We start from the raw sequence: 17,220 nt of genomic DNA on the forward strand, positions 1-17,220 counted from the left end.
CAGACGGAGCTGGAGCGGCGGGGCGGCGGCGGAGTCCGGCTACTGAGATAGCGAGTGAGCGAGCGAACGAGCAGCGATCCCGGAGCCCAAGGAGCGAGAAAGAGAAGGAGGAGAGCTCGGGCGCGAGCGAGAGAAACCGCGAGCGCCAAGCTTGGGCTCGAGCCCCGGAACGGCTGAGGAGCCCGCCCGCTCCCCTCCCCTCCCCCTTCCCGGGACCGGGCCCAGCGCGCCATCCTCCCCCTCCCTCCTTCCCTCCCTCCCTCCTTCCTCCCTTCCCTCTCCCTCTCCCCCTCCCCCGCCGGTGGATGGGAGTGAAGGACGGAAGAGGCCCTGCGGAGGCGGCGGTGCAGCGCTCCGGTAAGGCGGCGAGGGTCTGCGCCCTCCTCTCTGTCTTCTCCACAGCGCTCGGGCGGCTGCGGGCCGGGCCGGGCGGCCTGACGAGGTGGCTGCGCCGGTCCCCTCCCTCCCATTCTCCCCTCCCCCTGCCGCCGCCTCCTCCTCCTTCTTCTTCTCTCCTCGCTCTCAAAATGGCGGCCGCGACGGCCGTTGAGTGAGAGACACGGGAGGAGGGGGGACAGGCCGGGGAGGGCGCTGCCCTTGCTCCCCTCCTTCCCCGGCCCGGGTTCGGGGGTGCCGGAGTCGCCGCGACTCCACCCGCGGCCCTCCCCGGGAAGAGATCGCCCTCCTCCCTCAGTGACTTAGCAAGAAAAGTATTCTTGGGTAGGAAGGGCGTGGAGAGCAGGTCGCTGTCTGATCTTGGGGAAAGGGTTTGGCCCTCTTCTCCCTGGCCGCGGAAGGCGAGCTCCGCAGTCCCCACCCCACCCGGAGTTGGCGGCTCGGGGACTGCGCTCAGCTCCGCGCGGCCTTGGCACCCACAGGCCTTCAGGCGTTCCGTCCCCCACCTGTCCTTAGGATGGGGTTGATCTGAGGAGGATGGCCCAGCCCTTCACTGGTCCCTCTGTGCGGTGGTCCAGGCTCTACACCCTCTCCAGAGGAGCGGCCGACCCACCGAACCATCCGCAGCATCCACCCACCGAATCTGGCAGGTTTTTCTTTTCTGCCACTGGCTCCTGAGACGGGAGTTGCCTTTTGACGTTGTAAGACAGCTTCGAGGCCCTCAGCCATTCCCCTTCATCTTATCTCCCCACTCCTTTAGGAAACGCAGTGCCTTCTTTAGTCTCCCAGGTGAAAAAATAGAAAATGTCTTTGAGCTGGTGGGCAAATTTTAACTCTCTGTCTCTCTAAGCAGTAGAGAAGTGGAGTAGGTTTTCAGTATTATAGATAAGAGAGCAAGCAAGGTGCCTTGGCTTTATTTGTTTTTCTGCCTTTCTTCAGTGACTTAGCAAGAAACTCCCCGGGAGGAGGGCAGGAAATTTTCTTTTGGGGTTGGGGTTTGGGTCTAAATTACATCAACCCTTGGGTTAAGAATTTGTGCTTTTGAAGAGAAGAACCAGATTTGTGGTTTCATTCTCAGTGGGCGATGTCATGCCAAGGTACCCCCCCCCTTCCTTAGAGGCAATCGGGAGAGAATAAAGATATTACTGTTATCCCGACCTCTATTTCAGCACGTAGTCCTCGAGATTCATAACGTTTTAAAGGCTAAACAAAAAAAATATATGCCATTTTTGGTAATTCTGTTTTTATTGGGAAGTGGGTTGTTTTGTGTGAATTTCATCTTGAGACTAGGGCGGAGGAGAGAGCTTGGGCCTTTCATACCAGTAATGTCATCCCTCCTCTTTTGCCACAGTAGTATTTGCTTAAAACAATTTTTTTTTGTTTTGTTTTGTTTGTTTGTTTGTTTGTTTCTGCAGCAGGGCTTGATTGCTTTAAGGTTTCTTAATCAGGAAAATTTCCTGCCTGGATATGTCGGCAGTGATATAATATTGAATATATAAAAAGCTTTTACTTAAAAAATTCTGATTTGCTTCTAAGACATCAGCTAGCTTTTAATCTCTCATGGGTGTCTTTCAAGACACAGTTTTGCAAAATAACTGGCAATTGCAAATTGCAGTTTTTATTAAAGCATAAGTGTAATCTGTCTTTAGGGTGATTTATTCTTTCATGTCTTATTATAAATGATCATTGTTTGGATTGTTCAGAAGGGGAGGATCTCTTAAAACAAATTTGAAGCTGTTATTTTTAAATTTGTTTTATAATTCAGAGAAAGAAACCCAATTTTTTATGAGATATTTCTGTATGTATTGATTTTGATAGAGATAACCCTATTTTGGTACCTATCCCCTCCCCTTTTAAAAATGGGCTAATATTTGTGGATGCTGTGAACAGCCATTGAGCTGAGGAGACTGGGTGGAGTAAGAGAGCAGAAGCTGTGAAATGCTAGATTGCCCTTTCATAGCATTTTTCTTCTGCTTATGTTTTGTAAGGTTATTTTATACTAATTGGTGCTACAACAAAGGCATTTCTCTGTAGTAAATTTTAAAATCTGATGCTTTTAGTTTCCACCATTTCTGCAAGGTGGGTATTGAATGATGGGGGTAAAAAGCAATGTCCCTGCCCTAAAGCAGGGACACTTATTGTCTTTTTGTATTTGTGTATACATACACACATATATAGACAACCTGTGTTAATTTTTTTTTTATTATTTTAGTCAAGTTAAGTGTAAGTTAACGAATGCCAGAAATATTTGGCAAGAAATAGTAACTGAAAATATGGCAAAAATCTAAATGAGAATACTATAGTTGTTTTCTTTTATTTTAGTTTGGATTGAAACAGTAAAACTTATTTTTTCTACTCAAAGATGAGTAGAAAAGATAAGATAATTTGTGTTAAAGGCTATTTATAAAGGTTTTCTTCTTGTGTTGTTCCTTGAAAGGGACCTTTTGTAAGGTTCTACCATAGAGAGGGTAGGTCACTTTAGTGTCTTGCATCAAGCATTCATGTAAATAGATATCTTCAAAAGAATGTCAGATTCACGTGGTAAATGTGATTTTGATGAGATTTAAGACTGTTTGTCAGTGTATGATATATTTTCACACTTTTTTTATTGTGATCAGAAGGTAGAAGGGTTCATATGTTGAGGAATGAGTGAGGTAGGGAATGGTAATTCACTACTTTATGTCACATATTTCCATCTTACTATTTTAAGGTATAAAAGTGCAGTAAGAGTGGTGATTTTTTTCAGTAGACTATTCACTGATCAGGAGCGTAAAATAATTTGGTTTAAGAGAGCTTTAGTTCCAAATATGTATATGTGGATGTTTCTGATACACATGACAGGATCTTTTGCTTAGTTTGGAGATCAGTTTTTAAAATTCTTCATAATCCTGTATTTATAATTTATTTTATTATTATTTTTTTTTTTACAGAGATACAAGTAGGCAGAGAGGCAGGCAGAGAGATAGGAAGGGAAGCAGGCTCCCCGCTGTACAGAGAGCCTGATGCGGGGCGATCCCAGGACCCTGGGATCATGACCTGTGCCGAAGGCAGAGGCTTTAACCCACTGAGCCACCCGTTAATGAGATTGGCATAGATTTCATTTTTTTAGTAGAATTATTTGGTATCCATTTTTCCAATTAAAATAATTTTAGTATATTGGAAATTTGGAGATGTTTCTGGAAGGAAAAAATCAGTATCATAACTTCTCTCTCTAGCTAGAACTTCCATGTTTCATTGTCTCTATTTTATTTTTTCAATGTAAATGTTTCTCTTTTATGTATTAAATAATATGAATGCCAATGTGTATTACACATATTTGCATATATACACCTTGTGGCTCGTATTTTAGGTACTCAAGAAAAAAATAGGACCTTACTTTTTGTTTTCATATGGCTCATCTTACTCACAACTTAATCATCTTTATAAACAAGCCATAGAAACTATGGAAGTTGACAATGTTAGTATATGGAGGTGTCTTTAAAAAACAAACTCAAAGGAAAATCTTAGGGCAACCAGAATGAATTTTCCAATTCTTTCCGTTGAGTTCTATAGTAGTGAGTCACATAATCTTTTGCCAAAGGGACATAAGGCTCAGTTGGTTTTAAACTGAGCTGGCCATGTCTGCTATGGTCCTAAAAGAGATTTTTTAATTTGCTTCAAAGTCTCTGTTTGAAAATACTTCATTGTTACAGGTAACCTGTTTTCATGTATGTTGGAAAGAGAGAAATAGTTAAAAGTGAAGTGGAAATTCTTTGTCACTGTTCTTAAGTCTTCTACAGTAGGACTGTAATTGTTTTGTTTTTACTTAAAATGTTGCTCTATTTAAAATTAAACTAATGGAATGCAATGAGTTCTGAAAAGATAAAGGAAAAAAAAAGGTGAAAACCTGTTTTCTTGAAGATGTTTAGCTGTAGAGTGAATCCTAGTTGCTAAAGGCCAAGTGTTTTGAGAAATCTGTACTTATTGAAAAAAGATGCTTTAATATGAGCCTAATAATCAACTACTTAAATTAAGGCTTTTTGGATTGTTTTAGCTTTGTTGCTAGTTTGGCATGACATTTTCAGGTAGTTATTTAAATAGAATCTTGGTTTGTGTGTCTGAACTACTATTGTGTAATTTTTAACCTTGCCATGGCAGTTAGATTTAATTGTTATTTGTGAAATGCTTATACTCAGTGGATGCAGACATCATAAGTGCTTATTATTTTGATTTATTGTTTTCTCTTTAAAAGATGGTGGCTTTTGGTTGTTACATTTGTAGGTAGGATTGGTCTGTGCATTAAGGATACTTCTGGAAAGGTATCCTCTAAAGTTACTGTCATTTAACATTGTCATAAACATTTCCCTGGAGCTTTGTAAATACATTGAACTTGTTATTCATTTTCATTTGTTCTGCTACCTTTTGGGGCAGATTGGTATTTTTATGGGTGACAAAACTAAAATTTAGAGGCTGTCTTTTCCTGAGGTCATATGTTGGGGTAGCAGCTAGATTGAAGTAAATCCAGGCGTTAAACCACTTAGGTATTGCCTTGCATGATTCCTCATTCTTTTGACAAAACGGACCCTTTTTATGACTATTCTTGTGTTTGTGAATTTCTTTCCTAAAATGGTGAAAATCGGGGCGCCTGGGTGGCTCAGTGGGTTAAAGCCTCTGCCTTCGGCTCAGGTCGTGATCCCAGGGTCTTGGGATCGAGCCCCGCATGGAGCTGCTCAGCAGGGAGCCTGCTTCCTCTATCTCTCTGTCTGCCTCTTGTGATCTGTCTGTCAAATAAATAAAATCTTTAAGAAAATAAATGGTGAAAATCCATGAGCATTTATTGCCTGCATCATTTAAATTGGCATTTATTAACATACAGTCCTGTATTGTTAGCTGTTTTGCTTGAATAAGGCGTTAGGCATTTGAATACGGACTCCCAGAGAGTTCCTAATACTGCTTTACAGTAGTATTAATAAGTAAATAAATACTTGTTGCATACATACTGGTAGTATTAATAAGCAAGTGTTAATAGATTAATATTGAATATAAATATTTAAGCAAATCTACATAAGTAGTATTGGTGAGTAAATAAATACTTGTTGTAATAGATTGAATCCAGGGTTATGTGAAAGAATATGTGCTATGCTATAGTTTTTTGTAATAGCTGACTTCCAGTGATCTTTCAGGAATTGAGGTGAAGGGAGAAGAAGTGTTCTTACTTACTTTAAAGAGATTTTATGTTGGGGGCGCCTGGGTGGCTCAGTGGGTTAAAAGCCTCTGCTTTTGGCTCAGGTCGTGATCCCAGCATCCTGGGATCGAGCTCCGCATCGCATCGGGCTCTCTGCTCCGCAGGGAGCCTGCTTCCCTGCACCCCTCCCTACTCTCTCTCTGCCTGCCTCTCAGCCTACTTGTGAGCTCTGTCAAATAAACAAATAAAATCTTAAAAAAAAAAAAGAGAGAGATTTTATGTTGTTTGAGGAAATAGGGTCACACTGCTGACATACTTGCATCAGGGCCACAAAATTCTCATCCATAAGAAGTGAATTAATCCACCTGAATGCATTACATTTGCATCTTGTAACTATTTGTTTTATTTTTCATTGTGATTATCTGTTCTTGAACTCTTAACTTGTTGTCAGGAATTATTGACATTTAACTAAGGCTGTTAACAAATTTTCAGAGAGGGGCCCTTGGGTGGCTCAGTGGGTTAAGCCTCTGTCCTCGGCTCAGGTCATGATATCAGGGTCTGAGATTGAGTGCATTGGGCTCTCTGCTCAGCGGGGAGCCTGCTCCCCCCCCCCCCGCCTGTTGCTCTGCCTACTTGTGATTTCTCTCTCTCTCCCTGTCAAATAAATAAATAAAATTTTTAAAAAAGATTTTATTTATTTATTTGACATACAGAGATCACAAGTAGGCAGAGAGACAGAGAGAGAGGAAGAAGCAGTCTCCCTGCTGAGCAGATATCCTGATGTGGGGCTCAATCCCAGGACCCTGGGATTATGATCTGAGCCAAAGGTAGAGGCTTTAACCCACTGAGCCACCCAGGCGCCCCTAAATAAATAAAATTTTTTAAAAAAAACTTTAAAAATTTTCAGAGAGACTGTCTTTTGGTAACAGTGAAGTTAAGAATCTGGGAAATTTTCAAGGTCTTCAATTTTTAAAGGCATACAGAATTTCATGTTTATTAAGATTTTGCATATTGATTAATCGACTTTATGTCTTTGGCAAAGATAGAAAGATATGTTTTGTGATATTAGTGCTCTGTATGCTTAAGGCATATTTTATTCATCTTTTTGTATTTGTTTTTATTTTATCAAAAATATGCTGACTGCAGGAGCCTGGCTGGCGCAGTTACAAGAGTGTGTGAATCTTGATTTTGGTGTCATGAGTTTGAGCCCCACATTGGGTTGTAGAGATTACTTAAATAAATAAATAAAATAAAAATTTGAAGAAAAAATACGCTTACTGCCAAAGAAGGGAAAGTGAAGATGAGTCAGTTTTATTGATTATTTGTTTTTTTTGTTGCTAATTTTTATTTTTTAAGCAGGGGAGTTACACATTCAGCATTATCACAGAAAACAAATTAAGCTATTGACTAAAACCATATATGACTACTTTAGTAGTCCTAATTCCACAATTTGCCCACTATGTTCTTTGAGCAGAAGCTTCAGCTTCCTTATCTGTAAATAGATAATGTTGGTAGTATCTAATTCAGAGAATAATGGCTGCTACTGAATGATGAATGTCCTGTAAATCCTTCAGTAAATGATTTCTTTTTGTAAAAGATTTTATTTATTTATTTGACAGACAGAGATCTCAAGTAGGCAGAGAGGCAGGCAGAGAGAGAGGAGGAAGCAGGCTCCCTGCTGAACAGAGAGACTGATGCGGGGCTCGGGGCTCCATCCCAGGACCCTGGGATCATGACCTGAACCGAAGGCAGAGGCTTTAACCCACTGAGCCACCCAGGCGCGTCCCATTAAAGTTTTTTTAAGGAAAATTTAACGTACAGTTTAATCAAATAGTCATTACTATATTAACATAGTGGTTTTTTAAAAAAGATTTTATTGATTTGAGAAAGAGAGAGCTTGCACGCACATTGTGACCCCCCCCCCATGGAGTGTGGGGGGAGGGGCAGAGGGACAAGCAGACTCGGAGCTGGATGCGAGGTTGATCCCAGGGCCCTGAAATCATGACCTGAGCCAAAGTCATGCTTAACCAACTGAGCCATCCAGGTGTGCCCCTTAATAGAGTAGCTTTTTAAATTTTTAAGTGTATCTCTTTCTTTCTTTCTTTTTTTTTTTGTAAGATTTATTTATTTTAGAGAGAGAGAGGGGTGTGTGTGGGGCAGGGGGTGGGGAGGGATGGAGGGAGAAGAGAGAATCCCAAGCAGACTCCCACTGAGCAGAGAGCCTGATGCTAGGGTTGATCCCAGGACCCTGAGATCATGATCTGAGCCCAAATGACACTTAACTGACTGACACTTAGGTACCCCTTAAGTGTATTTTTTAAGAATTAGTATTAAGGGGACACCTGCTTGGCAGGGAAACCTGCTTCTCCCTCTCCCACTTCCCCTGCTTGTATCGCCTCTATTGCTGTGTCATTGTCAAATAAATAAATAAAATCTTAAAAAAAAAAGAATTAGTATTAGGAATCCTCCCTGTGGGCCCCCCCCACAATCCATTATGTATATCTGAAACCAGTGATCTCTTCAGAGGTTTTTTTTGTTTTTGTTTTTGTTTTTTAAAAGACTTTCTTCCTTTCTTTCTTTCTTTACTTAGAGAGGCATGTGCAGAGGGAGAGGGAAAGAGAATCTGAAGCTGACGCCACACGGAGTTTGGAGCCTGACGAAGGCAGGCTTGATTTCACTACCCTGAGATCATGACCTGAGCCAAAATCAAGAGTCCCATGCTCAACTGAGCCACCCAGGCGCCCCTTGAATTTTCTTAATAGGCAAAGATGTAAACCAGTGCCAAATGGAATAATTCATTGTTTTAATATAAAAGTATGCTGCAAATAAGAATTTTTTAAAAAAATTTTTATTTATCTGAGAGAGAAAGAGTAAGAGAGAGAGCATGAGAGGGGAGAAGGTCAGAGGGAGAGCTCCCCGTGGAACTGGGAGCCCGATGTGAGACTTGATCCCGGGACTCCAGGATCATGACCTGAACTGAAGGCAGTTGCCCAACCAACTGAGCCACCCAGGCGCCCCACAAATAAGCATTTTATTTAAACTGTAATGTATGGTTTACATTTTTATTTTAACAATCAGAACATTTTTATACTTTTAAATATTACTAATTTAAATAATTCCACATTTTCCTTTTTAAAAAAAAATTATTTATTCGTTTTTATTTTGGAATCGTTTCAATTTACAGACAAGTTGTAAAGATAGTTCGGAGTACATACACCCTGAACCCAATTTTTCCCATTGTTAACATCTTATATTTTTGAGTTACATTTGTCTGTCTTGGTATTTACTGTTAGCTATACTCCAGACATTATCTGTATTTGACTAGTTTTTCCATTAATGTCCTCTTTCTGTTCTAGATCCATCCCAGGGTACCATAATACATTTGGTTATACTTCTTCTTTTTTTTTTTTTTTTTAAAGACTTTATTTATTTGACAGAGAGAGAGATCACAAGTAGGCGGAGAGTCAGGCAGAGAGAGAGAGAGAGAGAAGCAGGCTCCCGCTGAGCAAAGAGCCTGATGCGGGGCTCGATCCCAGGACACTGAGATCATGACCCGAGCCGAAGGCAGTGGCTTAATCCACTGAGCCACCCAGGCGCCCCTACTTCTTTTTTTTTTTTTTAAGATTTTATTTATTTATTTGACAGAGAGAGATTATTACAAGTAGGCAGAGAGAGAGAGGAGGAAGCAGGCTCCCCGCTGAGCAGAGAGCCCGATGCCGGACTCGATCCCAGGACCCTGAGATCATGACCTGAGCTGAAGGCAGCGGCTTAACCCACTGAGCCACTCAGGCGCCCCAGCATTTGGTTATATACTTCTGTAGTCTTCTCTGGTTTGTGACAGTTTCTTGGTTCCTTGTTTTTTATTACCCTGACAGTCTTTTTTTTTTTTTTTTTTTCCTTTTTAGATTTTATTTATTAGAGAGAGACACAGCGAGAGAAGGAACACAAGCAGGGGGAGTGGGAGAGGGAGAAGTAGTATCCCCACAAGCAGGGAGCCTGATGTGGGGCTTGATCCCAGGACCCTGGGAACATGATCTGAGCTGAAGGCAGAGGCTTAACGACTGAGCCACCCAGGCTCCCTACCCTGAGAGTCTTGAGTAGTACTCATCAGGTATCCAGTAAAATGTCTCCCAAACTGGGTTTGTGTGGTGTTTTTTTCAGTAGACTGGGGTGAAGGGTTTTGGGAAGAAATATCACAGAGGTGAAGTGTACTTCTCATCCTATCATCTAGGGCTATATGATACACACAAAATATCATGGGTGGTGTTAACCTTCATCATTTAAGTTTACATAGTATGTTCCAGTTTTCTCTATACCCTAAGGTTACTGTTTTTCTTTCTCCTACTTTATCCTTTGGAAGCTAGTCAAGGTCAGTGTTTGGGGTGGGGGGCAGTGTTTACACATGTTAATTGGAGTTTTTCTGTAAAACAGATTAATCTCTCCCCCATTTATTTTTTTTTATTTTTTTAAAGATTTTATTTATTTATTTGACAGGCAGAGATTACAAGTAGGCTGAGAGGCAGACAGAGAGAGAGAGAGAGGAGGAAGCAGGCTCCCTGCTGAGAGCCCGATGGAGCTCGATCCCAGGACCCTGGGATTATGACCTGAGCCGAAGGCAGAGGCTTTAACCCACTGAGCCACCCAGGCTCCCTCTCCCCCATTTATTAAAACAATTTATGTTTTTGGCTATCAGAAAAATTTTGTTTAGGATATTTAAGATCCTTTTGTTGTGACTATAATTTGGAAACCAAAGATCAAGGAAAGTTTTTTTTTTTTTTTTTTAAGAATTTATTTATTTATTTGACAGAGAGAGATCACAAAGTAGGCAGAGAGGCAGGCAGAGAGAGGGAGGAGGAAGCAGGCTCCCTGCTGAGCAGAGAGCCTGATGCGGGAGTCCATCCCAGGACCCTGGAATCATGACCTGAGCCGAAGGCAGTGGCTTAACCCACTGAGCCACCCAGGTGCCCCTCAAGGAAAGCTTTTGAAGAAATGTATTTAAGTGAATTATATATCCCTTTAGAAATTATTCTAAGAGTAAAGTTCAGTGTTGGGATTTTAGGGAAGAGCTCTTCATTTCCCCATTTTGGGGCTTGTTTAGAGGGAGACTGCTGTGATCTGAGAAGCAAAACAAATAGGGTATCTGAGTCATTGATTCTTTACTAGTATTTGAATATACCAAATAATAAGTTTTAAATAGTACAGCAGAAAACAAAATATTTTGACTGATTAAACTCTTTCAAAACAGAACTGGTAGAACTATGTCTTGAAAGATTTATTTTACATTAAGGAGAATTTGTAATTTGAGAGTAGGATTATTTTTGAGAATTGCAGTTATTACAGTTCATTTTATATCTTACCCTTCCATTGTAACACTTGTAAGAGATTTGCGTTAGGTTTCTACTTAGAAACAAAAAAACAAAAAACAAAAAGCTCCTGGGGTGCCTGGGTGGCTTAGGCTCTTGATCTCAGCTCAGGTCTTGATGTCAGGGTTTGAGTTCAAGCCATGCAAAAATTAAAAATTAAAAATAAATAAAAATTTAAAAAACATTCAATACCACTACATGTATTTCTCTTCTAAATATTCATCAGTGTTTTGTTTTGTTTTGTTTTTAGGGGTGCCTGGGTGGCTCAGTCAGTTAAGTGTCTTTGACTCGATTTTGGCCCCAGGTCATGATCTCAGGGTTGTGGGATGGAGCCCTGCAATGGGCTCCATGCTCAGTGGCAGTCTATTTTGGGATTCTTTTTCTCCCTCTCCCTTTGCACTCTTTTTCTCTCTAAAAACAAATCTTTTAAAAAAATAAATTTTCATCAAAGTTTCCAGCAAACATTTTTTTTTTTAAAGATTTATTTATTTATTTGACAGAGAGAGATTACAAGTAGGCAGAGAGGCAGGCAGAGAGAGAGAGGAGGAAGCAGGCTCCCTGCTGAGCAGAGAGCCCGATGCGGGACTTGATCCCAGGACCGTGAGATCATGACCTGAGCCGAAGGCAGCGGCTTAGCCCACTGAGCCACCCAGGCGCCCCTCCAGCAAACATTTTTTAACAAATTTATATCCCAAGTACAGAGTATACAGACATGATTGTCATGTCTGCCCTTGAAGGTATGCTACCTTTGCATAACTTAATATGCAAAGGTAGCATAACACTGCTGTAATCAAAGTATGTACCTCATGTGATGAGGGCCCATACTGTTCAAAGAAGTCTTCACAAAGGTGCTGAACATTTTAAAAGAAATCCTTTCATATTGTTTGGGGTTCCAGGCAGAGAAAATGATTATATCCAGTCTCATGAGTACACCTTGTTCGGTGAGGAAAGTTCCAAGTAGTTCAATATAGCTGGGGTCATGAGTTAGTATAGAGGAGTTGATCTGGTCTGATGACCTTGATCTGGCCTTTAAAGCAGGGTGTTAATGGACCATCCTCATCAGATGTAGGTTTTCATCTGTTGAAAATTTAAATTTCCAGGCTCCATCATAGACTTCAAAAGTTGAAGGAGGACCAAGGTTGGGGAAGGTTTTTTGGTTATTGTTGTTGTTGTGTGTGTGTGTGTGTGTGTGCGCGCGCGCGTGTGTTTTTTAAGATTTTATTTAGTTTTTGAGAGAAAGAGTGCATGAGAGTGGAGAAGGTCAGAGGGAGAAGCAGACTCCTGGTGGAACTGGGAGCCTGATGGTGGGACTCGATCCTGGGACTCCAGGATCATGACCTGAGCTGCAGGCAGTTGCTTAACCAACTGAGCCGCCCAGGCACCCTGTTTGTGTGTGTTTTAACTGGATAACCAGTTAGGTGTACTGGAGACTTGAGACCTGAAACATTTGGTGTTTTTGTATTTCATATGTCTGCCAGTGTAATTAAAATAGGGAATTTTTGTTTTTTATTGTTCACTAACCTTATGAAGCATTCAAAAATTGATTCTGTCATTGGGATGTATTCAGTGCAGTCTGTTGTAGGAACCAGGCTGAAGTACTAGAAGGTGCTCCAAACTGGGAACAGCAGAAGTAGAATCATAAAGGTCACAAAGTGGGGAGAAGGGAAGACTTGACACTACATTACATGATGCTCAGTGTTACTGGAGTGTGAGCAAAGTGGAACTTGATTAGAAATGAGACTTGAAACGTGGGCAGGGACCACCAGATACTCATCAAAGGCCATATGATCTATTTTAAAGCAGGTAGACTTTAGGAAGTAGGGAGGCAGCATGATTGAGTGATTAAGAGCCCCAACTGTGGAGCCCAGGTGCTGGGTTCAGGTTTTAGCTCTGCTGCTTACATAACTGTGTTATCTATATTTTACACACATGTGCACACTATAAAGACTAGTTACTTAAGTTCTCATAAGCCGTTTGAGGAGTAAATGAACACTTGTAAAACACCTAAAGCAGGGACTAGTATATAGTAAGTGTTATATAAATAATTAAGTAAATAAAAAATAGGGAGCGGATAAAGGTTTTTCTTTTTTTTAAAGATTTTTATTTATTTATTTGACAGGCAGAGATTACAAGTAGGCAGTGAGGCAGGCAGAGAGAGAGGAGGAAGCAGACTCCCTGCTGAGCGGAGAGCCCGATGTGGGGCTCGATCCCCGGACTCTGGGATCATGACCCGAGCCAAAGACAGAGGCCTTAACCCACTGAACCACCCAGGCACCCCGAAGGTTTTGTTAAGGAGAATAGTGATATGGTCCAGATTGTATCTTAAATAGGTGGCCCTGCAAGCTGTGTAGAGGATAAATGTTAACAGGCCAAGAATGCATTTTGGCAGACCTGTTGAAATTAGTCCAAGTGAGAAATGATGGTGGTAAGGATAGACAAAAGGAGAATAATCAAACAAATGTTAAGGAGGTAAACTTTGTAAATCAAAATAATTGGTTATAGAGGAATAAAGAGTCAAAGTTGACTCCCACATAAAGTTTTATTTCTACTCTTTCTAAAGCAATACTTTTTAAAGTATTTTGGATTTTAGATATTCTCTGTGCTAGTGGTATTTGAAGCTTTGGGGGTATATTGTGATGCTTCCATAAAAATGAGAAGTAATGACCTAAGATACTTTTAAATTTCTCTAAAATAATGGGCTGTTGTTTTATTTCTAGTTAGAAATTTCTCTTTAAGGTTATACCCTTAGGCAGAATACTCTTATTTAGGTCAATTCTAAAGAGCCAGAAAGCTTGAATAATAATTTTGTTATGTGTTTTTTATGTTATATCTTCATGTTGAGATTTGTGATTATATAGATAATAACTAGCACCATCGTGTAATATTTTAAAAATTTTGAAGTGACAATTCAGTCATTTAAAACATTAAAATTTGTTAATTCTGTTATGTCCAATTGTCTATGAAAATATGGCCATAAAGTTTAATAGCCAGAATATTTAATCACTTGCTCATTTTTTAGGTAAATATCAGCTCCCTGCTTCCCTTGCTATTTCTAGATTTGTTAGATTGGCAGGGGGCTATTTTTTAAATTATTATTATTTTTTTTATTATTCCAGTATTGTTAACATGCAGTGTTATATTAGCTTCAAGTGTAAGGATTTGTCAGATTTTATGAATTTTTTTTTCTTGTTTTACCATTCAAATTGTTTGATAAAAGGGGGGCGGGGACCTGACTGAATAGAACTTTTGGATTTGAATTTTCTCTGGATTCTTAGTGATATAATTAAATGGATAGGAAATTCAGTGTCCTTATATAGTTTGTGGGGTTTTTTTTTCCTTCCTTATGTAGTATTTAAAATCTGGGTCCTGGATTATAGTGGTGTACATTGTGTATGATATCTGTCACCTAGGCTATTGCAGGGCCACCAGATCTCTGGCCACTAAAGACAGTTGAGAAGGATGTTACTTAAACAGACTCTTAAATGAATAATTGGAGTGGACATGGGGGAAGGTTATTTTAAGTAGAGAGAACAGCAACATACACAGCTACAAAAGCATGAAAAACTATTAATGTGTATGCTGGAAAGTAGTTCAGCAGAGGGGATTTGTAGGGTATGTATGGCTGTGAGACTGTAAAGGTACATATGAGCCAGACTGATAGACTTTGTAAATTATGGTCAGTCTCTCTCTCTCTCTCTCTATATATATATATATGGTAGGCAGTTTGGAAGTCAACAAACAGTTCCAAACAAAGATGAGCATTATGATCAGATGTGTATGTTAGATAGTTTAAATGGGAGGCAGTGAGGGATATAGATTGGAGTTTAAAGGTTGGGAGACTTTCAGGAAAGAATGATTAGTGCTTGAAATAAGATCATAACAACAAAGGTTGCTGATGAGAGAAAGTTTTAGGAGGTAGACCTGTGAATGAGTAGTGTGATGGGGAGAGGGAAGTATTAGAAGACATCTCAGATTTGTAGCTTAGGTGTCTGGGTAAAATTGGGAAACTGGGTGTTAGCCATAGGAGAGAATAAGAGGAATTATGTTAGATACAAACATAAAGCAGCCAGATTAATCTTCCTGAACCATAGTTCTGAAGTCACTTTGTCAAAAATCAGCTTTTTACTGTCTTTTTTTTTTTTTTAAGATTTTATTTATTTATTTGACAGGGAAAGAGATCACAAGTAGGCAGAGAGGCAGGCAGAGAGAGAGGGGGAAGCAGACTCCCTGCTGAGCAGAGAGCCCTATGTGGGGTTTGATCCCAGGACCCTGGGATCATGCCCTGAGCCGAAGGCAGAGGCTTTAACCCACTGAGCCACCCAGGTGCCCCGCTTTTTACTGTCTTTAATGAGCAATACACAAAAATGCAAATGGTACATTGCTGGTAACATGCTATTTAATAGATGCCAGCTTAATCCTAATTAGGCACTCAAGGACTTTTCTTGTGTCCTGGCTCGTCTTTTCATCCTTTTTCTTACTTCCTGCCATGTATTCTGTAATTCCGCCTTATGAAGATACTTCCTATTCCTTAAGGTGTTTCCACTGTACCACTCCCTTCTCTTTTCCTCTGTGTGTACCCTGACCTGTGAATCTTTAGAATCTGCATACCAGATTTTCCTTTTCCAGGCAACTTTCCTAATTTTTTTCACCTCAAAGAGATTTTCTTCTCCCTTCAGTTCATAATCTTATGGTATCTGTTACTTTTTCTCTGTTTTAGCTTACATCAGATTTTATGTTATGTATCAAATGAGTTAATGCATTTGAAGAGCCTAGAACAGTACCTGGCACTCACTAAACATTCAGTAAATGTGTGTCATTGTAATTATGATGATGATAGAGATGATTAAGATGAGTTGATGATGGTTATAGGGCAGTCCACCTTTACTTTCTGCCATCTCGTGATGGCAAAACTGATTGTTCTTGACTTTGGACACTAGGAGAACAGCTTCTCTTTTACTTTGCTTATATATGTAAAAGTGCAAAAGGTACTATGCCATATTGCCATTTTTCAAATTGAAATTCTTATCTCCTCATTATTCCTGAGCTCTGTTAAGGGAAGTAAAATGGCAGACAGGCCCTTAACACTGATTATCTCACTAAGTTTCAACACAACTATTTGAGGTGGGTGGTAGAGCTCCCTTTATTAATGGGCAAATAGGCTTAGGAAATTGGAAAATTTGCCCAAGGTCACACAGTTTGTAAATGGCTAGGTTGGTATTTGAATCTCCACTATTTGACTCCAAAATTCTATAGGACCTCAAAAGTAAAGGATTTATTCCTTCAGTGCTTTCATATCATTTATATAATCATCTTGCTGTCGGGAGGCCCTATGATGGGATCTATACTCAGAAGAAAGCTTTTTTAAAATTTTACATATTTCCAGTTTAACTTGCTATATAAGTAGGGAATGTGCTTAAAAACATGCAGGAAGGGGCGCCTGGGTGGCTCAGTGGGTTAGAGCCTCTGCCTTCGGCTCAGGGCATGATCCCAGGGTCCTGGGATCGAGCCCCATATCGGGCTCTCTTCTCAGCGGGAAGCCTGCTTCCTCCTCTCTCTCTCTCTGCCTGCCTCTCTTCCTACTTGTGACTCTATCAAATAAAGAAAAGTCTTGCCTTGGTGGTATAGTGGTGAGCATAGCTGCCTTCCAAATAAATAAAAATCTTAAAAAAAAAAAAAAAACACATGCAGGAAAAGTACTTTGAGTAATGAAAAAAAAATCCATGTAAACTATTATCAGAATTGAGAGGTGTTAACATTTTGTTATATTTGCTTTAGTTCAAGAAATAACCCGTTATTATAGTTGATGTTGCTTTTATACCTCTAATCCCTTTCCCCTCACTGGGAAATAAAATTCCTCTTAAAGTTTGTACTACAACAGTAAAGTATATATGTATAATACATACATACATACATACATACATAGTTTATACAATTATAAACTGTGTGTAAGAATGCTTAAAGAGGGGGCACCTGGGTGGCTCCTTTCATTAAGGTTAAGCGTCTCCTGGGATCCAGCCCCTCATGGGGCTCCCTGCTCAGCAGGGAACCTTCTTCTCTCTCTCCCTTTGTCCCTCCCCCTCCTCTGTGCTTTCTCTCAAGTAAATAAAGTCTTTAAACAAAAGAAAACAAAAAATAATGCTTAAAGGGCACCTGGGTGGCTCAGTCAGTTAAGCGTCAGACTTTGGCTGGGTTGTGATCTTGGTGTCCTGCGATCAATCCCCCACGTTAGGCTCCCAGTCAGCGGGGAGTCTGCTTGTCTCTCTCTCTCTTTTTATCTCAAATAGATGAATGGAATCT

The 17,220-nt window shown here is 40.3% G+C and overlaps 1 protein-coding gene across 1 annotated transcript in view; it reads left to right on the top strand.

Moving 5' to 3' along the window:
• Nucleotides 1-225: 225 nt before the first annotated feature.
• The window catches only part of PAFAH1B1 (platelet activating factor acetylhydrolase 1b regulatory subunit 1), a 93,325-nt gene continuing 76,330 nt past the window's right edge, over nucleotides 226-17,220 (top strand). Inside the window, exon 1 of the mRNA XM_045070265.1 lies at nucleotides 226-357. The gene's annotated coding sequence lies outside the window, so the exon portion shown is untranslated. The remainder of the gene's footprint in view (nucleotides 358-17,220) is intronic.

The sequence above is a fragment of the Mustela putorius genome, unplaced genomic scaffold (genome assembly GCF_011764305.1).
Source record: "Mustela putorius furo isolate JIRA1106 unplaced genomic scaffold, ASM1176430v1.1 tig00003962_pilon_pilon_pilon, whole genome shotgun sequence".
Taxonomy (NCBI): Eukaryota; Metazoa; Chordata; class Mammalia; order Carnivora; family Mustelidae; genus Mustela; species Mustela putorius.